This window comes from Saimiri boliviensis, chromosome 2 (genome assembly GCF_048565385.1).
Source record: "Saimiri boliviensis isolate mSaiBol1 chromosome 2, mSaiBol1.pri, whole genome shotgun sequence".
In the NCBI taxonomy this organism is placed as follows: domain Eukaryota; kingdom Metazoa; phylum Chordata; class Mammalia; order Primates; family Cebidae; genus Saimiri; species Saimiri boliviensis.
Window position 1 is genome coordinate 21,730,185 of NC_133450.1, and position 27,391 is coordinate 21,757,575.

Genomic DNA, 27,391 nt, shown 5'->3' on the forward strand with positions numbered 1-27,391 from the left:
GAAGGAAAGGGAGTGCAGCTGAGCCTCAAGGACAACTGAAACTACTGTTGCCGACTCTCATCTCTGCTTCTTTGAGCACTTTGATTTCATTCTCTGAGACTAACTTAGACCACAGCGGGGAGCATGACTGCCAGCAGCTCCCCTGCCTTATACTCTCAGCACTCAGAGGGTGTTCAAGCTTTGAAAGTCCCAGGGAAGAACATAATTGGCCCAGCTTGAGTAGATGCTCCTTCCTAGACAACTCTATAGTGGTCAGGCAGGCAGGGACACTATACTTTTTTCAGGGCTGAGAAAAGAAAGTGCTGTTTTCAGCTGAAAGGAAAAGTGCTTGAAAGATTAAAAATTAAAAATAATTTAATATCTACTAAAATTATTTTCAATTAGGGGAACTATGAGTATACCACAAGATTCAGTTGTGTGTAAGTGGGGCTGGTCTCTGTTTCCAAATTCAATAGCTCTGGGATTTTTGTGCCACGATCTTAATCCATTAAACTCCCTTGACCTCAGTAACTAATTCATAAAATGGGAATAAATACTTTAAGTCACTGAAAGAAGGAAACTAGACCCGCGATGTGGCAGCCAGAAGCACGTACCTCACAAACCTCCTCCACAAGGGCCTAAGCTTCTGCCGTTGAAATCCATTGTCTGATTTTGTAAAAGCTGCTCGGGGACAACATTGAGTATAAGGAGGATGGCAGACCCATTACTGGGATCGTAATACTCCCCAGTACTCCCAGTGTCTTCCAAACTTGACTCTCCCCAGCGACTTTGCTGTATTTTTCTTAGACTGCATGGCAGTCTGCAAAGCTTTTGCCTAACTTTCACGCTCTCTTCTTCACTTGGTAATCAGACTTACATTACAGTCCAATTGATCTCTCAGTCTTTCTTTACACACTCCCTGTTTCTGTTCACACAAGCCTTACCCCTAATAAATTCCTTGCACATTTAATCTTATCTTCATATTTGCTTCTCAGAGGACCTAGACTAGTAATACAAGTTTGTATAAAGTTTTCTTCATAATCTAAGAAATGATTTTATGCTTTTCACCTAGGATCATAGTCCCCTTAAACAACTGAATCAACTAGAAAAAAAAAAAGTGTTCAGTCTAATTAGCCCTCCCAAGCCTACTGTATCAAAGTCTGCAAAAGCTTAGACCTAAAATGCTGTATTTTGTTTTTTAAAAAGTTTGGGGGGATGAGAGAGCCCTTGTGGTCAGGGTGGTACCTATTAGAGATGTTCAATATTTTCTTTACAGCCCTCACTGGCCATTCTTTCCCCATTTAATGTCTCCCGGCAAGAAGACTTCAATGGGATTAAACTCCCTGACTCCTTCATGATTGAAGGAGGAAATATATTATTATTTTTGGCCAATTAGTTTTGAAAGGAAACTATATATGTTATTCTCAGGCAAGAATATTAAAATACCAGTGTGAGGCCCTCTAGATTAACACTATTTCAAATGTGGGCAACAAACTGGGTGCCAGTCCACACACTAATTTTTCCCAGTCCATGACAAGATTACAGAAATAGAAATGATTATTCAGAAACCTTTAAAGTAATTTAACTGTGTTGCAACATCCAAATATGTTTTCTGTAATTTATTTTTATTGTATTTCACAGAAGTACTGGTCCACAACAGAATGAAACTAAAATAAATAAAAATTGGTCCTTCACCACAGACAGACAAGTACTCCTTTAGAGCTTTCATTTCCTCCTGGCATCATGAACAGCAGTATTCAAGATGTTGGCCACTCAACCAATTTGGATCCAAGAATGACTGAGTGGAAACTCACTTTATCCCCACCCTGATCTCAGGCCTAAATGAAGACACCATGGAAATTTAATTTAAATGAGAAATAAACTTTTTTTGGGTATATTAGTCCCTGTTCTCATGCTGCTATGAAGAATTACCCAAGACTGGGTAATTTATAAAATAAAGAGGTTTAATTGACTCACAGTTCAGTAGGGGTAGGGAGGCCTCAGGAAACTTACAATCATGGCAGAAGGGGAAGCAATTATGTCTTTCTTCACATGGCAGTAGGAAGGAGAAGAATGAGTGAAGGGGAGAAAAGCCCTTTATAAAATCATCAGATCTCATGAGAACTAACTCACTGTCACAAGAACAACATTGGGGAACCTATCCCCATGATCTAATTACCTCCCACTGGGTCCCTCCTACCACACATGGGGATTATGGGAACTACAATTCAAGATGAGATTTGGGTGGGGACACAGCAAAACCACACCATTGGGTTAAGCCACTAAGATTCAGAAATTATTTATTTCTACAGCAAAATTTAGTTCATCTCAACTGATACAATTTCATAAATTAGGACCAACTGCACAAGATGAAAATAAAAATCTAGTTAACATAGTAAAAATCAAGGGAAACCTCTGTGTGTCCTGTGATTTCCCAGAGAGGATGTTAACTTATTGTTTAAAAATACACCTAAATTGTGTATAAAGAGGTTTTTTTTAAAAAAAAAAAAAAAGTAGAAAAGTAGAGAAATGGTAACTAAGTAATAAACATGGAAAGCCAAATGACAGCCAACAGAAGTAATTGCTTATCAACAAAATTCCTATTTGGACCATTGATTTATATTCTCCTAGTGATGATGATGATGATGATAAAAGAAAGGACTTCCATTTAAAATAAAAGCTAATAATCACAGTAAGTTCTGCTCAGCAAAGGAACTAGGAGTTACTTTGCTATGTATTTTGCCCTTTCCTTTTACTCAATAACTGGATGAGTTGCTTTGAGTATTAAAGGTAGACTACAAAATCATTGTAAAGAGACAGTAAAACAAAAAGATCATTAAACTATTTAACATAATAAGTGAACAAGAATTTAATACCCTGAGAGAAAGGAAGGTAGGGAGGGAGAAAGAAGGAAAAAAAGAGCTTAGAAACCAGGTTGGCTGTAGCTTGCAAAGAAATGTCAGTGCTATAAATGAAGGTTTGTGTCCTCCCAACAATTATATATGGAAATCCCATCCCCAATATGATGGTATTTGAAGATGAGTCCTCTGGGAAGTGAATAGGTATGGGATTAGTGTCTTTGTAAAAGAGACCTCAGAGAACTCCATTTCTTCGCTGCCATTGAGGACACAGTGGAAAGATGATAACTATGACAAGAAAGAGAACTCAAGTCCTCAACAGACACCAAATCTGTCTGTGCCCTGATTTTGAACTCCCAGCCTCCAGAACTGTGAGAAATCCATTTCTGTTGTTGATACCCCATACAGTCAATGGTATTCTGTTTACACAGCCTAAACAAAGACAATCAGCCACTAAAAAATCTCTAAAAGGGAACAATGGGAACTGTCATAATTTTAAGCTGTTTGTATTGTTGAGATATAAATGTTCTGTTGCCCTATGCATTCATAGAGCTTTTGTATTGGTGGTGTGTTACGATGGAGTCATTGAGAAGGCATCTCATGTAGGGTCATTTCAGTGAGAAAATTCACACACTGAATTCAGAAGAAGCAAGAACTTAAAGTCAATCTCAATTTGAAGAAAATCTGAGCTAGCCCCTGAATCCCCTATAATACACAGATGGAGATTTCAGTCAATTACATTTCAGTCTAAAAGGACAGGGTAACCCTAGTTAATATCTAAACCACAATGATGATAGCTAAGATTTGAGTGTGTAAAAAAAAACTTGGAGTAAGAAAATAAGATTACTTTCCAATGGAAAGTTACGTACTTTTCAGAGCACATTATTTGAGGGTCATCTAATTCTGGCTTTTCGTGGTCTTTGAGCTATTTGTTAACTTTGTAAGTTGTAGAAAATTACAATGCAATGCAAAAGACTCTAGACAATGAACATGAAAATGAATCATCTGGTGGAGAAACAACTTCTCTCCCCCAAGCCAATTTTTGTCAATTTGCAAATTAATTTCATAATTTCTGATCTACAAACCGCTGCTTTTTATCTTCCTTGAGCCAGCTAAAATATATGCCTGATTCCCTCAGTAATAATGAGTTAAGTAAACTCTTTAGCATACATTTACTTTGTATCTGTGTGAAAATTATTTTATCTATTTTTTTTTTTTTTTTGAGACGGAGTTTCGCTCTTGTGACCCAGGCTGGAGTGCAATGGTACGATCTAGGCTCACCGCAACCTCTGCCTCCTGGGTTCAGGCAATTCTCCTGCCTCAGCCTCCTGAGTAGCTGGGATTACAGGCACGCACCCCCAAGACCAGCTGATTTTTTTGTATTTTTTGTAGAGACGAGGTTTCACCATGTTGACCAGGATGGTCTCGATCTCTTGACCTCATGATCCATCTGCCTCGGCCTTCCAAAGTGCTGGGATTACAGGCTTGAGCCACCGCGCCCAGCCCTATTTTATCTATTTTTAATTATCTTTTTTAACAAATATGCTTGTTATAAGCCAAACATTATACTAAACCTTTTATATGTAGCACTTCATATCGTCTTCCCAATACCTGAAGAGTTGGGTGCTATTGTTATTCCCATTTTGTGAATCAGAGTCAACATATGGTAGCCCAGTGGGCAAAATCAGGCCTGCCAATGTTTTCCTACAGCCTGATGTTGCCTATACAGTTTTATTGGGAACAAAGAATGCCCATTAGTTTATATATAATCTATGGCTCTTTTTGCCATACAACAGCAGAACTAAATAATTTAACAGAGACAGTATGGCCCACAAAGCCTAAAATATTTATTATTTTTCCCTCTAAAGAAATAGATGACTGATCTGTATAGATGAGAAAAATAGGCTTTGAAAACTTACAAAAATTACCCAAATTCACACTGTTAGCAGTCACTAACTCTTTAATCCCTTCCTATATATCCTCGGAGGTCAATGATCCTGGTTCTACTTGTCCAAAACCAGATTTGCTTCTATATGACATGATTTTGAGTTTTTTAAAGACGAGCCCCCTCCTGCTCTGCTACCATTTACGCTCTCTTATGCTTGAGATTTCTTGAGGAAGGGATAATTCTTTCATACAACAGTGAAAGATAAGGCTTAAAATGAAACATGCCTAAGAGAAAAAATATATAAGGAGTTAAGTTTGTGTGACAGTGGTAATGACTGGGAATAGACCCCATTCCCTGAGTACAAAAAAAGATCACATCATTTATGTACACCTGGAGAAAAAACAAGGAGTGATGGTTGAAAGGGAGGTTGGCAAAAAACAAAAATGAGGTTGCCTAAGGGCAGTCAGGCATCGAATTGAATACACCTCCATGGTTTACTTTTTCTTACCACCTCCAATCTGTTTTGTGTTTTGTTGTCAAAAGTGAAGGCAAAATGTGTTGCTACAACAGTAACCTCTTATCAGCCTGTGTCAGCCTCTGAGAGGCTGGTTGGAAATGGCAAGAGCAATTGTTACATCTAAAGCTGTTCTGTGATGTTTAACAAGTTTCCTTTTGGAATATTGTCATCTCAGCCTCCTCCTATCTCTTGCTCCCTGACCCCATATGACCCCAATTAGTGTGTGTCCCCCTAGGGTATTAAGGAGTGGGCATAATTTCCTTCAAAAAGCAATTGTACAGAACTGTAAAATAAGTGAGGTCTGCCCAGCTCTCATGTATTCATTATAATTTTCCAAAAGCTACAAATAAGTGAAAAGGCCAGGGTGTCAATGAAAAGAATAATCAGAATTTACAGGGCAATGAAAGCCATATAGATAGGATTCCAGCTAAAAGTGTTCACAGAATTAATTCACTAGCAATTCAGCACTAGTAATTGAATGAGAGGGTTAGTTTTTGGATGTTATTTTTATTTCTTCCAAAAAGAGGAGGCAAAAATTCTACCAAAGAACAGTTTCCTCTCCTTACGTCAATTTGTCTGTATCTTGTCTTGAGGACACAGACAAATCTCTTCAAAACAAATGATGCAAATTATAGCAGTAGAAGGATGGCTAAGAATTAGGATCACATGGTGACCAGTAAGAAAACTCATTCCTTTATATATACCAACATTCTCTGAGATAGACACAGTAGGTTCTCATTGTTCATAGTACTTAGGTTCTATAAAGTCACCACAAACGCTGACTTAGCAAATACGGAATCATTGTTCTTAGGGGAAATGCAAAGGTACGTTTCCGTAAGCATTTTTGTTAACTAATAGTACAAAACCTTGTTTTATGTGTTTCTGTTTAAGATACCTTATTTAATATATATTGTCGATTCATTTAACATCGGATTCACAGCCATTGGCACTTTAACTCATGATGGAACAAAACTTATCTAACACACACATTTTCTCATAAAGTACATCAGAGACTTCTCACCCACAGAACACTAGACATACTTCAACACTTCATATGGGAGCCACTTTAAATAGCAAAGTCACCAACAAAAAGCACAAAAATGCAAAAATACAGCGACACAAAATAAACCATGAAAAGAACACTTTGTTACAGTTCGACAACTGAAACAGAAAGGTAGAACACAATTTTGCTGGACCTCAGCTGCAAATTTTTCATCACCTTGCCCATACACATGTTCAAGAATTACTGCAAAAGTACCTCAAATATTGATTCTGGGGTTACAAATAACTTTCAGCAAGTAGCTGCCTATGGTCTGACTCTGTCCCTCAAAATTGATGTTTTGGAACTTCATGGCCAATGTGATAGTATAATATTAAGAGGTGGGGCATTTAGGAAGTCATTAAATGATGAGGGTGGAGCCCTGATGAATGGGATTAGGGACCTTATGAAAGGGCTTGGAGGAATAGTTCCACTCTCTTCTGTTCTTCTATTATGTGAGGACATAGTGCTTATCTTCTTTTGCCCTTCCCTTCTTTCTGCTATGTGAAGACACAGCATCCATCACCACTGGAGGATGTAGCAATGAGGTGCTGTCATAGAAGCAGAAAGCAGCCCTCACCAAACACTAAATTTGCAAGTGCCTTGATCTTGTACTTCTCAGCCTCCAGAACTGTGTGAAGCAAGTATCTATTGTTTATAAATTACTCAGTCTGTGACGTTTTATTGTAGTATCAAGAACTGAGGAAGACCAGAAACTGGTACCAGAGAAGTGGGATGCTGCTGTAGCAATTTACTTAAAAATGTGGAAGTGGCTTTAGAACTGCATGACAAGTAGAAGCAAGAAATTTGGAGGTGCATACTAGGAAAAGCCTAGTCTGCTGGGAAAAGAGTGTTAAGGGTAATTCTGTTAATATTTTAGAATATAAGAGCTATAGACAGCCTAAATCTCCTTAGAAATTACTTCAGTGTTGGTGACCAGAATGATTACAGAAATATGAGCAGTAAAGGCCCTCCTGGGGAGGTCTTAGATGAAAATGAGAAATACCTTTTTGAAAACTGGAGAAAATGTCATCTTTGTTTCAAAGTGGTGGAGAAGCTGGCTGAATTGTGTCCATGTCCTAGTACTCTGTAGAAGACAGGATTTAATTGCAATGAACTAGGATATTTGGCCAAAGAAATGTCGAAGCAAAGAGTTCGGCTGCTGCATGGCTTCTCTACTTCTAGTGAAATTCGAGAAAGAGAAACAAATCTAAGTTGGTCATTTATAATCAAAAAAGAAGTAGAACTTAAATGATTTGGGAAACTCTCAGCCTGGCCCTGTAAAGAATTTTTAAAAAGGCTATTTGGGAGAGAATATCAAAAGTGGCCAAGTGAGATTAGGCAATTAATCTCCTTAGTGGCTATAACTAATCTTTTTAGTGGCCTAATCTCTCTTGGCCACACCTTTGGTATTCTCTAGTCTCCTTTGATAAGGAGATTAGTGTAGAAAGAAGGCAGCTGGATGCTATTCATCAAGACAATGGAAGGGTATCATTGAAGACATTTCAGAGGTCTTTGAGGCTGCCACTGCTATCACAGGCCCAAAGTACCAGGGCCTTGGGGGCAGAACAGTTTCAATGAAGGGGCTTAAGGTGCTTGTAGAACTTGGGGCTCACTGTCCAGCACTACCTCAAGTCTGCTCTCTCCATTCTGGCACGAAGCTTCTTAGCCACCCCAGCTATGGCTCAAGCAGTCCCAGGTACAACTTGGGCTGCTGCTTTAAGAGCTCTGGGGACATGGCTGACTTCACCTAGATTTCAAAGCATATCCCAAATAATCCCAGGAAGCAGGCAGATAACTGCCACAGGATTGGGGCCACCACCGGGATTTTCTACTGGCATGATGCCCAGTGGAGCCACATGATCAGGGCTTCTAAAGAAGGTATCCACTAGGATAATGTCTAGAGGAGTCTTGGAAGCAGTGCTGCCCCCAAGACCCCATAACTGTAGAGCCATCTGCAAGCAACACTGGCCTGGGAGAGCTGCAGGTACCATATTCAACCCATGAGAGCTGCTGTGTGACTTGTGTCCAGCAAAGCTGGTAGGGTAGGCCCCCTCAGTGCCTTGGGGGCCCAGCTCCTGCCCCAGTATTTCTAGAAGGTGGGACATGGAGTCAAGGGTTATTCTCAAGCCTCAAGATTTAATGTTGTTTGCCTTGCTAGGTTTAGGACTTATCTGGAACCTGTTGGTCCTGTCTTATTTCCTGTCGTTCCCTTTTTGAATGTGTATCTTATGCCTGTCCTACCACTGGACTTTGGAAATACATAACATTTGCTGTCACACATTTGCAGATGGAGAGCAGTTTTTCTTAAGATGAATCTTACTTTGTGTCTCATCCATACCTGATTTAGATGACTCTGAACTTTAGACTTTTGAGTTGATGCTGGAACAACTTTAGACTTTGGGAGTTACTAAAATAGAGTGAAAGCATTTTGTGTGGAAGAAGGATACGAATTCATGGGGTCAGGGACAGTATACCATGGTTTGAATGCCTGTCCCAGAGTTTATGTGTGGAAACTTTACGGCCAACGTGATAGTATTAAGAAGTGGAACATGTAGGAGGTGATTAAATCATGATGATGGAGCCCTCACAGATGGGATTAGGGCCCTTATGGGATTAGGGCTTGAGAGAGGAGGTTCACTATTTGCTGCTGTTCCACCATGGAAGGACACAGCATTTCTGCCCTCCGGAGGATACTGCAACAAGGTATCATCTTGGAAACAGGGAGCATCCCTCACCAGACACTGAACCTGCCAGCACATTGACCTTGGACTTCTCAGCCTCCACAACTATGAGAAATAAATTTCCATATTTTATAAATGACCCAGTCTGTGGTATTTAGTTATAGCAGCACAAATGGACTAAGATATAGATGTATTTGCAAATATAGAGGCCACAAATAATGAAAATTGACTGTATCATTTTTCCACAGAAACAGCATATGCAGTAAATAACACCTTTGGAATAACACAAACAGATTCAGTATTGCCAAAATATGTAAGATAAACATTTTTTAAATTCTAAATACTTCAGGCACAGGTATCAAATACAGGATTTCTTTAAGGAGAATGTCAAGCTGGACAGTGGTATGAAAGATTATTGAATCCAGAAAACGTTGACTGCTTCATTACTTGGCAGGCATTATGTGAAACAGTGGCCATTCTTGACATCCAGGAAGCTCGCAGAGTAATTGATTTCCCAGTTCTCAAAAACTAACACCTAAAATCCAATCTCAAGCAACCCTAAGGGTTTCTTGAAGTGCCTCTCCAAAAATCCTGAAATCTTCAGCATATTAACCTTGAGAATATTAAAAGTCTTCTAGGACTAAATCTCTTATGTATAATGAGCCTCTTAAAGGCTTGAGTCAAAAAAAAAATACTAACAATTAAGAAGTAACAAAAAAAAAACTACTCAATATTTTGCATGTGATAGGAAAAAAATGTGTTTCAGTAAAAACTGTGCATTTTCTACATATAGCACATCCTTCCGGGTTATCAAGTTCTATGCTTTCATTGGTTTTGAGCTATTTTGTAACACTTTTGAGTTGTAAGTAACAAATAGACATGTAAATTCCGTCTGATCTGATAGAGATTTAATTGACTCCCCTACCCTCCAGGGAAAAAAATAGTTTTTGCCTCCATTGGCAATTCATTTCAACATATTTTTGCTTGCCAAATAAGTTTGTGCTTTTTTAAACTTTTTCTGCCAACTAGTCATAACATCTGCCTGGTTTCCATGTTAAGAAGGAGAAATTTTTCTACTACCCTCTTAGTCTTCTCCTAGGGGCCTGAAAATAAAACTTTTAAAAAAATGTCAACAGGAGAAATGGTACACAATTTTATTAATATTTATGTGTATGACTATTCATGGAAAAGAAACTAAAAAAAATTAGTTAGACTTAGGAACTTACCTTTCATTTTAATAAAGAGAGGGTTAGGCTTCAAGGAATGACAAATCACAGAGAAATGACTGGGAAATATACGGGGGAACTAATAGAAGATAAAGTTTATTTTAGTAAGGTTTGTTTATGCAAACTCATCCTGGTGTCAGCTCTCCATCTCAGGGGATAAGAGTGTTCTTCTCTTCCTAGTACACAAGAGGATAACTTCACAAAGGGAAATATCATGCCCTGCTTTTAAGCAGCTAAGGGAAGGGCAGAGAACTCTTCCTGTATCTGTTGATTCTCAATTGCCTTCAGCTCAAAATAATCTTTATACCAAAGTGACATATTTTGAGGTGGCATATTCTGATCCCCTTTACTTTATATATGAGTAAAATAAAATCTTTAACACATTTGTTTTTTAAATCTGTATAGTTGTTATTACTTTACTTTCTTCTGGAAATTATATTTCAGCAATATTTACCAGGCATCTTTAGAGATGTTTCCAGGGCCTTAATTTTACTATGATCTGTGGGAGGCACATGAGAAAAGGGAATACAGATGTTTGCTAAGTCTTACGTGCAATAGCTCAGACACTACTTACAGAGTAAGGACAGTGTCATCACTTCTTACAGAGTTCAGTCTTGTAATTAGGGAGAAAAAGGAAGGAAAAAAGACACTTTAGAGAATGTTTCTGTGGCCTGGATGGGGTTAAAGAAGTGAGATACCTTAAGCAGCACACACAATTGCACAGTACCTGGGTAGCAAAGGGCTATTAACAACTTCCTCAAAGATCTTTCAAATCTTGAGTAATATTCAATCTTGGTATAGTTTTCTGAGCAACTTTCCAAGATGGCTCTAGAGAATAAATAACTGAAAAATTAGGCAGCTGTGGAACTCAAGAGCTCCTCCAGGCTATTTAAAGTGTCAAGTGCCTCAGGTATCAACCAAGAGTAGTTACTAGGCACCAAACACTCCACTGTTAAGAGAATAGTCTAGTATAGTTTTCTTTTGAAAGAATATGTGAGTGTGTGTGTATCTATGTATGCCTGTGTACATGTGAGAGAGAGAGAGAGAGAGAAAGAGAAGGAAAAGAAAGAGAGAAGAGATCCTCCATTACTCTATTATGTAAGTAACATTCCAGAGAAAGGATTGGTGGCAATCATTGGACTTTTTACTAAGTAGTTCCTCTAACAATTATCAGTGGACAGGCAAAAATGCATGTCTGGCCAGGACTCCAGGAGATCTGAGAGACATTGTCAGACACAGGCTAACCACAGCGTCTGCATTCCTTCTACTCTCCATACTTGGAGACATTTAGTCACTATCTGGGAACTCAGCTCTACCTTCAGAATAGCAGTCATGCAGCTATCCCAACCTAAAGAGAGTTCTAAACTATTCCAGTTCCATTATACCTCTATTCAGACTCAAATTCTTCCTGCTGCTTAGGCAACACAGATGCAATGTGTTGTTTCCAATAACCATGCTTTAACCTTATTTCCAAGCCCCACTCCCTTGCAAACATTCTTTTTATATACATGTTGTGGGCATTTGTTCATTAGGGGTTGTCTAGTATTCAATCTCCTCTTCCTTATTTATACCCTAATCGTCTTAAAAAGAAAATTCTCCCTTACACGTTTTCTTGATGGAAAATAGTGCTAACCTCCAGCTTCAGAACCCAAAGGGGTTACATTTTTTCCCTGCCCTGGCATAGCCAGTGAGGTGGGTATGTTACTTAGTCTCAGCCAGTCGTAAGTAATGTGCATTTGCATTTGAGAATATTCCATTCTACTAGACAAGTAAGTTTGTAGTTTATAAAACATAGGCAAAACCCTTTAAGGTGGTAAGTAGCTGGTAAGCAAAAAGTTTGTTAGATGAAGGCGGAACTTATGGGGTGTGATAATAGAAAGTTAACGAAGAGAAAATGTATGTATAAGAGAGGAATGAAAGGACCAACAAATGTTGAATGCTCATGAGGCACCTGGATACTGAACACACATGAGAGGCTACATAGAAGGCACTAAATATTCAGGATACATTAATTACATATGAACACTTAATATTCATGAGGCTTTAAATAATCACTCAATAGTGAAACTCATTCTGGCTCTTTGTGTCCTCTACCCTCAAAAAAAACAAATAAAACCCATAGCTACTCATCAGGCTAATTGGCAACTCCAGCTATGGCCAATTGTACTTGTCCCTATGTGTCTCCAATAGCGCAAATGTGTGTCATTGGTGATGGTGTCATCCATCTGTGGATTCCTTTACTCAAACCTCAGCTCTGGTCCTCATAACCACCTTGTGTTGCATTGTCTCACCATGTTTCACTTTGTCTCCCAGGCTAGAGTGCAGTGGTGCAATCTTGTCTCACTGCAACCTCCACCTCCCAGATTCAAGCAATTCTGCCTCCGCCTCCCAAGTAGCTGGGATTACAGGCACGTGCAACCACACCCAGATAACTTTTATACTTCTTTTCTTTTTTTTGAGACGGAGTTTCACTCTTGTTACCCAGGCTGGAGTGCAATGGCGTGATCTCGGCTCACCGCAACCTAAGCCTCCTGGGTTCAGGCAATTCTCCTGCCTCAGCCTCCTGAGTAGCTGGGATTACAGGCACGCACCACCATGCCAGCTAATGTTTTGTATTTTTAGTAGAGATGGGGTTTCACCATGTTAACCAGGATGGTCTCAATCTCTTGACCTCATGATCCACCCGCCTCGGCCTCCCAAAGTGCTGGGATTACAGGTTTGAGCCACCACGCCCAGCAGGTAACTTTTGTACTTTTAGTAGAGACAGGGTTTCACCATGTTGGCTAGGCTGGTCTCGAACTCCTGACCTCTGGTGATCCACCTGCCACAGCCTCCGAAAGTGCTGGGATTACGGGTGTGAGCCACCATGCCTGGCCTTAGCCACACTTTTGAAAGACGGGTGTGGCAGGATATATGAACATTGACTCTTCTAAGATTCAGACTGTGTTGTCCTTCCATCCCACATGCACTTATCCTAAGTCAGTTAATTTACCCCATCGCTTTCTCCTTGCTTCTCTCTGTGGGTTTTTACTTCATTGGATTGGATAGATTGTCATTGGAGCATCTTAATTTGGTCTGCAAACCTTTCTGTTCTATGTCCTCTAAGAAAGTCAGGCTGGTAGTGCATCCTCACCTCCCCTTGGTATCACCTGATTTTTTAATGTTTGCCCATCTGGTGAGCAGGTACTAATAACTCATTGTGGTTTTATTTTTGCCCTATTATCAATGAGGCTAAGGGCCTCTTCATAAATTTTTTAGCCATTTCAATTTTCTATTTTGCTAAATGCCTGTCCAGGCCCTGTGTACAAATTTCTATTGAGCTGCATGACTTTTTCATATTTCATATTTGCAGAAAGTCTTTATTTTGGATCCTGATCTTTGGTTAAGTGTCACAAATATTGTCTTCTACTTTGCTGTTTTACTCTTTTAAGGAGTCTTATGAAGTATATAGTTCTTAATTTTAGCAAAGTAGAAAAACCAATCTTTTCCTTCATAGATAGCATTTTTTGTGTCTTATAGGAAAATCCTTCCTAATTGACTCCATGAAGATATTTTCCTGCTTTACCGTCTAAAGCGTTACAGTTTTACCTTTCAAGTGTAGGTCTTCAATCCACTGGGAATTGATTTTTTGTGAATGTCCTTGCTTTTGTTACAAGCCAGGTTTTCCAACCTCCAATCAATTTTGAAAGTCCCTAGTCACCTCATAATAAATTCTCGTTTTGCTTCAGATAGCCAGCATAAGTTTCTGTTGCTTTCAATCAAGCCCTAGCTGATAAAATAGACTACTGCTTTGGCTCCCATTCCTGGAGTCCTGTCTCTTAACCCCAGTCCAGTTTTGTGCCCCATGGCCAGATATAGATTGGTTTTGTCCATGGTTTGGACAATGCCCAAAGTTTGCCATACTCTATCATCTTGTACCTTACCCAGCAGACTACTTCGTATTTCCAAACCAGCAGCTAGATTGATTCCACTGGCTTCTGTCTCATTGCCCAGTTCCACTGTATGTAAAAAGCTATACTCCACTGATTTTCAAGATAGGACATGCAATTGTGAGCCAGCCCTTAGACACGGAGCTGGAAGAGTGAGAGGCCCACAGAAAGAGGGTAACAGAGATAACATTCATACATGGTCGCCAATTGACGTCATTTGCTAAGCCAGACAAAAAAAAGCAGGCTTAACTCCCAATTGGGGATTTCAGATCTTATTGCTGTGCTTTGTGTCTTCTATCAGGAGACCATGCAGGAAGATTCACACTTTACTTCTTTCCAAGTGGTTTATTGATTTGTGGATTCAGTGAAATGTGCATCAACTGAACTAACTATTCCCTTTAAGTAAAGGGGAGGGGGAAAAGAGTTTCACAGTGTGCTGAAATTAACAGGCACAACAGAACTGCCTCTTAGAGTTCAGCCACAACACAATAGAGGCTCACAGTATGGGAGCAATCTGGCTATTAAATAGCTCCACTTTGTCCTTAGCAATCAAAACAGTGTGTTCTGATTTCTTCTTTTTTATCTTCCTCCTCCCTACCCTGGCCGCCCTGCCAGACACTCACATTTCAGAGATTATGTGCACTATTTAACAGAAAATAGATTTCTCTCTTCCACTTTCTAAGTTTTATTTTTTCTCACTACTTTTAAATATATAGCAAACTTCAGATACTGTCTTCCTTGAGGACTACTTAACTTCATATCTCTGATTAAGTCACAATGGAACTAATGACTAAGACAAGACAGCAAATATACCACAATTAATCAATGAAATTTTCCTTATGAAAATGCAAGCACTGTTTTCATACATGGATATGATTTCACTGATCTGTTGCTTATTTTTTTCTTGATAAGGAATAGATAATCTTCTTCCATGAAATTGGCCTATGGCTCTTGGGACTAACTGGAATACTTTGAAATTTTATGACCTTTACAGACTTCATTGTCTGTTGGCAGCATCACTTCATTTTCTCTCAAAAATAATAAGATAGGTAAGACCTATAGTGCTATCTTCAGCTTCTTAAAAAAGAGACTGAACCCCAGAAAGAATTAATGGATGATCCAAGGTACACCCAGAACCCAATTTTGACTTATCTGACTCCTTGGCCAGTGTTCTTTCTAAGATAATTGTCCAATATTGAAAAGGCTCTCTATGTGGCTATAATATTTATTTTATGAAAAATTTATACTCAACAAAAATTAAACTTGCAACATTAGCCATATTCATAGCTTCTTAAATCATCTTTCACTTGGCTAAGTATGCTATATAGATAATAAAAATACAAATTATAAGGTAATACCTATCAATAAATATTACCATGTACTAGGATTCTAGGAGTATCTAATACATTGAATACAATCTGATTTGAGGTAGAGGTTTTTTTTGTTTTTTTGTTTTTTGTTTTTGCAATTCAGGTTCAAAAATTAACTTATTCCTATGATTCAAAAGCCAAACATATTCCACTAGAATGTATTTAAACAAGAAAGGTCAAATTTCAGACTTCCATCTTTATTAGCATACAGATTGAGTAAACAGGATTTTTGGAAACATATTTAGGTCTTTATAATTGTACATAAGAGGCAGGGGATGGTTGGTTTCAGGGCACAAATCTGATAACACAATCTGTCCCTTTTATTTTTTGAATACTTAGTTGTTAATTTCAAGGCTGGGTGAAATTCAACTGCTTTCAAGTATTTGTTTAAATAGGATTATAAGAAATGAAAAAAGAATGTTTAAGAAAATTTCCTGTATATGTGTATGTTTTAAAATGTTCTACTCTGGTTATTGTGACTCTTCTAAAAGAACAAAGAGAATTAATTCCTTTTTTGCATGCTCTAGCATATTTAACTCCATTCACTTGTGGATTCATTCTCCACTATTCATATAGTAACTGCCAAGTGTTCCTTGTATCAGACCATTGGCTATAGCAGCAGGGGTAGGAAGTGTAACCTCAGGGGTGAGCACACAGGTCCCACAAACAAGAGCTAATCACCACCTTGAAAGTCAAAGGAAGCTTCCCAGAAAAGATGATATCTAATCCTGGGGAAACAATAAGAGCATCCTGTCTTAGTCGATTTTGTGCTGCTATAACAGAATACCTGAGTCTGGTAATTTACGAAGAACAGAAATTTATTCCTCATAGTTCTAAAGGCTCAGAAGTTCAAAAATCAAGGTTGCCAGAAAATTTGGTGTCTGGAAAGGGCCCAGTCTCCATTCACACAATGAGGGCAGCATCCTCTGTAGGGGAAGGCTGCTATTCTTCACATAGCAGAAAAGAGGAAGAATGAGAATCCACTCCCACAAGCATTTTTTAATGGCATGAATCTATTGATAACCTAAATACTTCCCATTAGGTCCCACCTCCCAACACTCTTGCATTGGGATTAAATTTTCAATTTTTTGGTAGGACAAAGACATTTAAACCATAACACATCCTAATTTCTGTAAACCCAGTTTCTCTGGCTGTTCTGTGAATTTCAAAGCTTTCCCAGTGAATTCAGAACAGTGTGAAACAAGCTGGAGACCTCTGGTTTTATTATTTCTGTCCTGGGGTCACAAACAGCTACAGTTCCATAAACTAGTTCCAATATTTCAAACAACCTAGTAGAGATCAAACTAATATTCTTTATTCTTTCCAGTTACTTACTGGCTGCCCTGACTTAGAACTTTTATACTAGTGTGACCCAGAGTGCATCAGAGAAGACAGCGCTTCTGACAAATCATGTAATCTCCAACATTTTTCAAAAAAATTGCCGAAACCTCTCTATCTTGCTTCAAAGTCTATTTCTTTCCTACGTCACTTAAACTACTTCTGAATGTTGGGCTGGATTACCCATCCTTCTATGGAGAAGCCATCAAGTGGCTTAGGAAACTTTAGCCTCACAATTTTAATCACTCCTTCTCCCACCATACCTACAAATATCTCCAAGAAAAAAGAACTTCAAAAAATTTTTAAATTTTTTTTATATAAAAATAGCATAAAGAAATCACCTGGCATCCTCTTCAAATCAGGATGCTGGCTGTAGCAGATGCTGTATGCAGTATCCCTAACAAGTCCACTTATTCACTCTTACAAAAAAATTTTAATAATAACATTCTTTTCTCAGATATGGGGCAGCAAAATGCTCAGAGAAGATGGGCCACTTTTTTCCCAAGGACTGAACTCTGATTGGTTTAAGACTATCATGCCAATGATTAACTCAGATGTGGATACAAGATCTAATTCTGTCCAATGACATCTGACAGCAAATCAGCTAGGGGATTCTGAAAAATAGTTTCATTATGATAAAGAGAGACAGAGAGATCTGATAAGAACCATTTTCTTTCTTTTTGTCTCTGAACATCTTTGAAAGTTTTGGGACGCCTTTGGATTCCTTTGATCAAGAACATGATGCCATAGTGTGACCCTAAGAAAACAGGCATAAAGACAAAGCTAGCATCATGGTGTGGAAGAATAAGAAGTAAGAAAGAGTCTAAATTCTAGGTGACATCACTGATCCATTGTGTAACCTTGGAACTGCTCTGTCTCTGAACTATTTTTAATTAAAACATAAAATTTTCTTCTAGTTTAATCTTCCTCTGTATAGGAATTCTAGAATCACCATCGTCTTCCTGCCCTTTTAACCTGACATTCCTATTTCCTTACCTTAACTTTGGTTCTTTCTAAAGAATGTAGCTCCAACTCATCATCCTCACCTCCCACTCCTTCTGGATCCCTTCCAATCTAACAATACCAAGAAAACCTACAGTTCAAGCTGATGGACACAAACTCTGACTTTGAGTCAACTGGCCCATCTCAGTCATTTGAGAGAAGATAGAAGATAAGGATATACTTTATTATGTATGCTTTGATAGCAAATAAATGAAAATATAAATCACACTTTGCATAATTACTTGTGGCAGACAAAAGTAGTTTAAAAGATAAAGCACAAAAGTTTTTTTTTTTTACATTTCCGGTGATAAATAATTTGAGAATCACTATTATAATTTACATACTAATTTTGTCCTCATGGGAAAAAACTTAGATGTGAGTCTCTTTAAGACCTGGTCAACCCAAACCTTTTAAAAACTAGCCTTTAATTCCAACTTTACGTAGTATCCCAGTTAAAAAAAATTCTAGTTTCAGAAAAAGCTTAAACTAAAAAGCTTAAGCTTGTTTTGTACCACCAAATATTGGAAACCATCTAAATAATAAACAATGAGAGATAATCTCTTAAGTAGATTATGGTGTGGCCATATAATTCATACAGTAATTCAAATAATATTCTAATATTTTGTTAGCATGGAAAATGCTAATTTGTTAGATAAGGAAATAAAATATGGACAAGAGATATATTTTGTAAGAATTATACTTTGACAAAACCACATATAGAAAAATTGACAAGATAAAAATATTACTAAAATGTCAAAACAGTGACCATATTTGGAAGTAGAAAAATGGACCATTTTTACTTTCTTCTTATTTTTCAGTACTTTCCAACTGTTCTTTTACAAAAGGTTATGAGCTCCTAAACCCAAGGTCATTGCCACACTTGTTGATTGGTGGCTTTCTCTCAGTCATTGCCTAAATCTCGACCCAGATAAATAAGGCATAATTAATATGCATAGCAGCAAACTAGATGAAAATTGAAAGTTTCAAAGCAAACAACCCAGATGTTCCCAAATTCCAGATGTTTGGAGAGTAAACTAAATCACCACATCTTTAACTGCCTAGTTTTGTTTTCCATTTGGATGTTTTGCTTCCAAGTAGCTGGATATTGAAACAGCAAAGTGAGCTAAAATTTCTGAGAAAATGGACCGGGTTCCTCTGGCAGAGAAACACACCAATACAATTTTACCAAGCACCTGTCTGCACTACATCTGTGCTAGAGCAACCAATTGCTTCCAAAGAGAGGTCCAGATTTTCAATATAAGTATGTCTGATTCAGTAGCTTCCTGGATGACTCTACTAGTCGAGAGAGAAAGGGAAAAATACTGCCATTGACACAAGATGAAAGGATGGTTGGGTTCCGTTAGGAATCTCCTATAAGCCTCTAATTCTGTCTTCGAGGGCTACAAAGCATGACTTAATCAACAACAGAGACAGGGGCTTCCTAGAATAGGCTGTTTCTCAGCTGCCTTCCGATATCCTACTTGCCTGGAGAAGTGCCAAGGTATTAACATTTAAATCACCAAGAAGGGAATTGGGCTCCTCTGAGTTGTTTCTATCCCATTGAGACTATTTCTAGTAATAGCCTCAAACTTCCCAGGGGAATGGAAAACCCTAGTCTATTAGTATCAGAATCAGCTTACAAGGAAACAGCTGCAGCATCCTAGAATAAGAATTAGATGGGGAATCAGGAAACCTCACTTCTAATTCCAGCTCTGCTGGTAACAACTTGGACCTTAAGCAATCCATAAAAACTCTCAAGTCCACAGATTCTTCATCTTTAGGAAGTTTATGGGTTTATTTTTAAGGCCTCAATGATCCCATCTCCTTATCTTTAAGTGTAGCCTGGATATCTGCCACCCAGATGCTTATAGAATCTCCCCAGAATCACTCCTTACCTTAAAATGTAGAAATCCCAGTGTTCTCTCCATGTTTCTTCAGGTTCCTGGGAACATGTTTTCAGTCACCTCTTGCTCTAATTACCTCCAGCTGCTCCATTTTTCATTCCTCACTTATCTTAAATCTAACTATATTCTCTTCTCTCTACATCTGTTTACCCCACAGTGTGACACTTGCATATCTTTATCTACTCTCTTCTGTCCATTGTTCTCTTTCTCCTCAAAGAGAAAGATAAGGTCTGGAAAATTCACAACTGAAACAATACCCTAAGCAAAACACCTTACGAATCAAGACGAGCCTGGTATAGTGGCTCATGCCTATTATTCGAACATTTTGGGAGGCTGAATCAGGAGGATCACTTGAATCCAAGAATGTGAGGCCAGCTGAAGCCAGATCCCATATCTACAAAAAATATAAATAAAAAATTATCCAGGCATGGTGGTACATACCTGTAGTCCCAGCTGCTCAGGAGGCTGAGGCAGGAGGATCGCTTAAGCCCAGGAGTTTGGGCTGCAGTGAGCTATGATAGTGCCACTGCACTCCAGCTTGGGTGATATAGTGAGACCAGGCCTTAAAAGAAAAAAAAAAAAAGAAAAAAAAGAAAGAGTCTGGGCAGGAGATTGAAAATTGAAATCAGGTCCAATTTTATTGATAAATGATTGAATAAAAATTCAGAAATGTAGGGAAAAGGCAAATCTTCCTTAAAGAATTTCAAATAATTAATGTGGATACTCTCTCCTCCAAGAGGTGGAATTTAATTTCTCCCCACCCACTTGCTTAAGTGTGAATATACCTAGTGACTTACTTCTAAAGAACAGAGTATGGAAAGGTGAAAACCAAAAAAAAAAAAAAAAATTAACAGTGGATAAATCTTACAAACACAACCTCAGTCACATGATCAAAGTCAGTATCTCCAAGTCATGTTGATAGTATGTGCCCTTGGTACAATCTCATTTAAAAACAAACAAAAAACAGCACTTTAGCTCTGTAATCTTCCTCCACAAAAACCTAGAACTCCAGTTTAATTATGAGAAAACATCAGGAATACCCAAATGGAGAAATACTCTACAAAATACTGGACTATTATGCCTCCAAACTGTCAATGTCATTGAAAACAAACAGTTGAGAAATTGTCAGAGCCAAGGGGACCTAAGGAGATATAATGACTACATGTGAAATGTATCCTGGGTAAAGGACTAGAGAAATCCAAATAAAGTGAGTTTACCTCCTCATATTACAATAATGTACCAGTGTGGATTTCTTAGCTAAAATAAATGTAAAGAATAGGGGAAAATCTACAAAGGGCATGCAGAATTCTCTGCACTCTCTGCATTTTTTTTTTCATATCTAACACTCTTCTAACATTAGAACATTTATTTTAAAAATTCAAATCCAAGGCCAAGGGCCAAGGTTCTGAATTTGAAGACAGGCAAAGAAACTTCAGAGGGAAAATAGAAGATGGGTTTGGAGAAGTCTGGGAATGCAATTCCCAGATGCTTCAAAAAGGGGACAGAAGATTTACTTGCAGATAAGGAGGAAGCTGAAGAGTCAGTCACTGGAAAACAGAATACATACCCTTTGAGCCTGTTTCAAAATATAATTTAAATTTTTTTAAAAAGACAGTATAAAACATTATTACAGGGTTTTGCAAAATGATTTGTTCTTTTCTATTGAAAGTGTCATGCAGAAAGCAATCCCAAATGTCCAGAAAACTATATTTCCCATTCAGAGGCTCAGGACAAGCTGTAGCTTCAGAACCAAGCCTTTCTTCTTTTAGTCATGTTTATAATAGCACACATTGCCCTTGAAAACATTTTGAGGAAAACCAGAAAGCTCTGAAAAAATATCTTGCTGAAACAAGAGAAGTGACAGTGACTGACTGGCTTGAACAATGCAAGATTAAGATTGCGCCTGAGGATAAAGTGACAGGAAAAGCCTGGTGGGAATCTAACTAAAATTGCCTGCTGTCTCAGAAAAGAGCCTCCGCAGAAATGTCACCTTTTCACTCAAGGCATTGGCTTCAGGCTCTCTCCAAGTCACATTGACTGAGCTTCCTGGCAACCACCCATTTTTCCTCTTTGAAGCCCCACAGCTCCAGACAACTGTCTGGAGGTTGAGCCTCCTGATTCTTCTATGGCCTTTCACATCAGTCAACTGACTGGCTGGGAGCTCTGTGGGCAGAAATGGGTAAGCTGGACCTTGGAAAGAGCAGTGTGAAATGCCAGCTACATTTTCCTCTCTCCCATGTATTCGGTGGGGGTGCCATGCTCACAGATGAAGGGGCAAAACCTATCTTTCCTTTCCTATTGAATGCAACACCAATCATCAGCCCAGCTGTAGCAATCACCCTTGATACTCACTTCTCATGCCCGAAATCTATCCCAACACCAAATTGTACCAATTTAAGCACTGAAACATTGCCTGAATCTGCCCACATCTTTTCACTTTGACTATTACTCCTGTAACCTACTTCCCCTGAACTTTGATATAACCTCCTTTTGTCTTGGCAGTCTTCCAGTTTCCCTATATGTCTACACAGAGAGTTATTTTTATTTATTGCACTTGAGACTCACTGACATTCTGGAATCAGAGAACTGGAATGTTTCATCATTTCTTGGAAAATCTCAATCATTTCTTCAATCAAATCTCAATCAAATTTTCAAATTGTGCTTTATTCTGTGTTTTACTATGATCTCCTAGAACAATGACTGGATTCATGTTGGGCCTTCTCATATTATCCTTCATGTCTCTTAAAATTGTGTGCATATTGTCCACCTCCTTGCTGCATTCCACACAATTTCTCTAGCTCCATCTTTCAGTTCAGTAATCCTCCTTTCAGTTGTGTCTAACCTGTTCATACTGTCCATTTATTCTAATGTCAATTACTTTCTTCACCTTAAAAGTTGTAGTTGCTTCTTTTTCAATCTACCAGATCAATGCTGATTGTTTCTTTCTACTCTTTAATTTCTTTAAAATTTAATTAAACATGCTTATTTTATAATTTGTATTTCATCATTTCAATCGCTGTAATTTTGTGGTATGACTGTAGTTTGTTAGTTTTGCTGATTTCTCATATCTTTAGGATTGTGGCTCATAGTAGAATGTTGTGGAATTTCTGACTTCATCCCTCCAGGGAAAGTTTATATATGCATTTTTCAGTATCTTGAGAGTCTAATTAATACTAACTTTTAGGCTTTAGAGTTTCAGGACTCCCAGAGATTGTTAATTCAGAAACTAAATCTGCACAAGTGTGGGCTATGGTCAGCAGTCCTCAAAGGGGACTTTTTTATTTTCTGCAACATTGAGCCAAAATCAATATAGATAAGTATCCCTACAGTCATGCTCCTTTGGGAGGAGGGACAGATTTTTCCTGGTTTACCCAATGATGTCATTATTCCATGGGGCACTCAGCTTTTTACAAGACTTGCAGATATGACCTCCTACCATGCTTTGGCCTCATTAGAATGGAAACCATTGACTGTCAAGGATGGTAGATAACAGAAAACCAGAGCCAATTCCTGCACCACAGCTTGTTTAACCCTGTGCATTCAATATTTACTTTCTGACTTTGGAGGAATTCCATTACTTTTTCTTAAATTACATTATACATTAAAGATAACGAGCTTTCCTTTTTATCCAGTGTTATCAGGTATGCTATGCAAGAAAGGTTTTGTACAAACTTCTTTTCTTTTCTTTTCTCTACATTTTTCTACAAACTTCTAACATGCCATAGTCTGACACAACCTGTCGTTGCCTCCTAACAGGTCCCTCATTTACTCTCACTTCATACAGTCTATTCACTACCCAGAAGTCAGAGCTATCTTTTTTAAAATGCTCAGCAAAGAGAAGCAATTAATAAAGATCTCACAAAGCTATTTTCAGAATCCCATTTGCAAGCATTACCCTTCCCTTCCAGGACTGCTTCGGGAAAGCACCATGACTAAATATGCATTACACTTCAGTGGCATGTGTAACCTGGCTGTCAGCCTTGAATTTTCTCAAGTCGTTCAGCTTGCTGAATTTCCTTGTCCCTTGAGATGGAAGCTAAGAATTGGCTTACGTTTCTATCCCAGCACTAGCCCTTGAGATTCTTAGAGGACTTACTTTTCTCTGCAGTATCTCAAGTTCCAAGTACCTGTATCTGCTGAGTTTATAATCTGTCCCTCATGTTACCTTCTAGTGTATTCTCCATTCTCTCTTAGTGTGACCTGGTGGGCACTACCTCAATCCTGTCCTGTATAACGTAACACTGAGCAGGCTGTATTAAGTCACTTAAAGGATATAAATTTTGAAAAAAGGATGGTACCCACAATCTCCCTACACTTAAATCAAAAAGTAAAAATAAAATTTATCTTTGAAATGTCACAATTTACATGTATGCTGAAATAAAAAGGTTCCTTATTAAATTTTAATATTGCCAAATTCAAATTCAACTTCTCTCTGTCTCTGTCTGTCTGTCCCTCTGTCTCTCTCTCTCTCTCTCTCACATGCTTTCTCAATGAGTCAGAATGTCCATATTAGGTAATATACTAAGTCAATGTCATATATAGTAGAACCCCAAAGGGCAAAGGGTTAGGTCAATTGCTACAGTTGGGGTGATAAAATTATATCACTCCTTTACACATATAGCTCAGCAAACAATTTTAAATTAAACAATAGAAATCAATAGTTGATGTCCCTCTTCTCAAGGTGCCTCAGCTATTTGTGCTTCCAGAATGATTTTGTTTGTCATCTCCTCTAAGTGAGCCTCAGCTTCTGCCATGTTTATGGGTCTCCAACACCTTTGTGTTGATCTCTTCATTTTCCTTCTGGGATAAAATCTCAAGTTCTGTATCAGAATGTATGATTTTCTTTTAAACCTAATATTAACCTAATATCAAAATTAGGCCAGGTGCAGTGGCTCACACCTGTAATCCCAACAATTTGGGAGGCCAAGACAGAAGGAAGCTGTGTGCCCAGGAGTTTGAGACCTGCCTGAGCAAGATAGTGAGACCTCATCTCTACAAAAAAAATTAGCCAGACATGGTGGTGTCTACCTGTAGTCCAAGTCACTCAGAAGGCTGAGGTAGGAGAATCACTTGAGCCCAAGAGGTTGAGGCTAAAGTGAGACATGATCACACTATTGCAATTCAGCCTAGGTGATGGGAGTGAGACCCTGTCTCAAAGAATAATAGTAAAATAAAATTAGCTTGTAGCTGCCATATGCCATCTGATAATTAATCTTGCCCCAACAAGCATTCATTATTAACCTCAAAAGAAAACTAAAAATGGTTTCTAGGATCTACATTCTCCCGCATACTACAGAGTTCATTACATTTAGTTTGGCTCTTTTCAACAGTTCTTCCTTGCTCTTACCAGGCTGTGGCCTCCTTGCAGTTAGGACCATTTTCTTATTCATTGATCTAACTTCAGTACTAATAAAGAGGAGGCACTCAATAAATATTTGTTGAATTAAGTTGCTTAGCATGTTGCTTACAAATTTAATCTTGCTGTAAAATTAGTTCCATAGTAATCATTTTTAGACCATTTATGAATTCACTAAAAGATGTAATTACTAAAAAAATACTATTTAGTGTTCAAATAATAGCATTTAAGTACATCTTAAGCTCAATTCACCAGGTGCAATAAGTAGGAATTGCAGGAAACAAAAATAACTCTAATAGTCCAACCCCACCCCACCCTACCCAAGTTGTAGAAAAATGAAGAGCCCACCCTCAGAGTCAAGCTATTGCTTCTTCCCCACTTTAACTCAGCCTGTAGAGAAGGAAGAAATGTTCTTCTGGCTTCTTTAAAGGAATAGTTTTACATACAGAAAAAGCTTAAATTTTTCTCCTTATTTATATCCCCTATCAGGGCTTAGAAAAAACAAGCAAAGAAATGTTTCGGGATTAATTACTTCTCTTGTATATCCTGCAGTTAGTATAATGCCCTTTTATGAATGCTTCCCCCATTAATTTTTCATTTAATGGGTTTAATCCTTTTGGTTTATTAAATATTTTACATCCAAAAGATATAGATAGAATTTTGTGACCAGTTTGTCTGTTTTTTTTTTTTTAACATAATTTTATTTCTGTACCAATTGGGTAAATAATTGGGTTGAAAAGAATCTCAAAATTCACACTTTCTTAGCTCCTTAGAGACCAGAAGGAGAACCAAAGAGAAAAGCCTGCTAAAGCCCATGTTTCAAACTCTTAATTCTATTCCTCAAATCTACATCTACACCTTCAACTTTTTAAGTGAAGTTGAAATAGAGAAGTCAGAAGAGACAACTTCTAACCCTACCAGAATCCTCCTGTTCTTCCAACTAGAATCTCAAGGTAAACAGTCCATGTTATGAGCGGGAGATAACACAACACAAAAAAGAAAGGACCCTCGAAGAAAGATACAAAAGAAGGAGGAAAAAATGAATTTTAATATTTACCTGTTTAGCCAAAGGGCTGGGGGGAAAAATGACATTGAACAAAGATATTTTGAAAAGTGGCTGATCTCTCACTGGAGACAGAGTTGCTAATTGAGCTGTGCATTCATCAGCCCACTGTGGTAAGAGATGTGGCCCCTTTCCAGAGTAAGAAAGAGCTTCACACAGTTTCATTATAACATCTTAGATGGATTTGATCATTCTAGTCAGCCTCCAAAAAGTACGCATTGCTCCTTTCCTGCTTAAGACATGAGGTTGTAAAGACCCAAAAGCCTTGCACACATGGGGGAAAACATTAGGGAATTTTAACGACCTTTCAAAGTCCTTACATTTAACTCCATAAAAGTTCCCAAAGTCCACAATTACTACTCATCAAGCAATTATTGAGGTTTAAATAATTTAGCACAGACTCTAGCATTTTAATTGCAGAGATAATTTTCCTGAAAGCTTACAATCTGTACTCATGGGGAAAACTGGAAGAGAATGGCAAACCCACTCGGGGACAGGACCTGATTTATTTCACCCTAAACAATGCTGCTAGTTACTTGGTTGATGGTTCCTCTGGCCTTAAAGCATTGACACTTCCTTTTATTTTGATTGCTGTTTTCGTGCTTGTAAATTTAGTCCTAAAGGACTGAAATAATAAAAAGTCCTTATAAGGTATGATGGTATGTGGTTGTACTACCCTCCCCTCCAACACTAAATTCCCTTTTAAAGACTCTATTACCTGTGATAATGTTCAAACCTCTTGTCACAGGATAAAGGACTCTTCATCATCCCTCCCTGTGTTACATTTCCAGCCTCAATTGGGAAAACGCAGCTGGCCACTAACATTGCATCTTACTAAACTGGATTATTCACTGTTCCTAAACACACACCCTCTCTTAACACCTCCAAAGCTGAGCATAGGCTGTACCCTCTGCATAACATGCTCTGCTCCACTTTTTTTTTTCTTGGCCACACAGATGTCACCTCCCAGAGGAAACCTTACCAGATTTCTTTGGGGAGAGTTATTTGTTCCCTCCCTGGTGCTTCTAGAGGTCTACATCAACCCCTCCAATTTTTGAGTGATCTGTCCTCTCACAACAGATCCCAACCTTTTGTAAGAGTTCTTCACACTCAAGACAGTGTCAGGCACAAGGCAATCATGCAAATGTTAATCAAATACATTTGGGTGAATCTTCCACTTGTGAAATTCTCTTAACAGCTCTCAATACTCATGGCAAAAAGAGGTGCTGTAACATTTA